Genomic DNA, 913 nt, shown 5'->3' on the forward strand with positions numbered 1-913 from the left:
GTAGGTAAAACTATACTCTGAAAAATGTACTTTTTTAGTCCGTCCTTTCTTTATTATTACAATAGTAATAAAAAGGTTCAAGGGACGCACTATTGTATTCGCTTCGGTGTCATCTGTCTGTCTGTCACTCTGTCTTTCCCCATAGAAGGACTTATCCAAACCTAGTCGACCTATATTTCAAATTAAAGGTCTTTTTACCAGGAACACGAAAGTGGTGGTGCAAAAAATAGGTAGGTAAAACTATACTCTGAAAAATGTACTTTTTTAGTCCGTCCTTTCTTTATTATTACAATAGTAATAAAAAGGTTTAAGGGACGGACTATTGTATTCGTTTCGGTGTCGTCTGTCTGTCTGTCTGTCTGTCGGTCTGTCCCCATAGAAGGACTTATCCAAACCTAGTCGACCTATATTTCAAATTAAAGGTCTTTTTACCAGGAACACGAAAGTGGTGGTGCAAATTTTGTCCAGAAAACCAAAAAGCCAAAAAAACTGGTTTTTGGGGAGATTTTTTTCACATTTTCTCACACAAATGAGCTCTGATCTTGAAATTTGTCGCGACGACTTATGAACTCAAAGCGAGAAAGGTAGATACATAGGTACCGATTTTCTCTAATCACGATCGAATAAACTACGGGCTAAAAAATTTCCGGAGGGACGGGCCCAGCTTGTTACTTTCTATTACCCTTACGTATAGGGAACCTATACAAGGTAATGAGAAAGTATTGCAATCGGTCCCTATAGGGAACCTATACAAGGTAATGAGAAAGTATTGCAATCGGTCCAAATTTTTTACCTGTCTGACTGAAAGACTCACTCAAACGTCTGTATTACCTTTTCTCTATCTCTCTCTCTCTCTCTCTCTCTCTCTCTCTCTCTCTCTCTCTCTCTCTCTCTCTCTCTCTCTCTCTCTCTC

The 913-nt window shown here is 38.8% G+C and overlaps 1 long non-coding RNA gene across 1 annotated transcript; it reads right to left on the reverse strand.

Annotated features, from left to right (window-relative positions):
* Positions 1-643: 643 nt before the first annotated feature.
* On the reverse strand, positions 644-907 carry LOC113473236. The gene is made up of 2 exons (XR_003395267.1): positions 747-907; positions 644-699 (listed from the first exon to the last, which is right to left on the reverse strand). It is a non-coding gene; the product is annotated as an uncharacterized LOC113473236 (long non-coding RNA).
* Between the last annotated feature and the right edge of the window lie 6 nt (positions 908-913).

The sequence above is a fragment of the Diaphorina citri genome, unplaced genomic scaffold (genome assembly GCF_000475195.1).
Source record: "Diaphorina citri unplaced genomic scaffold, Diaci psyllid genome assembly version 1.1 scaffold20313, whole genome shotgun sequence".
NCBI lineage: Eukaryota > Metazoa > Arthropoda > Insecta > Hemiptera > Psyllidae > Diaphorina > Diaphorina citri.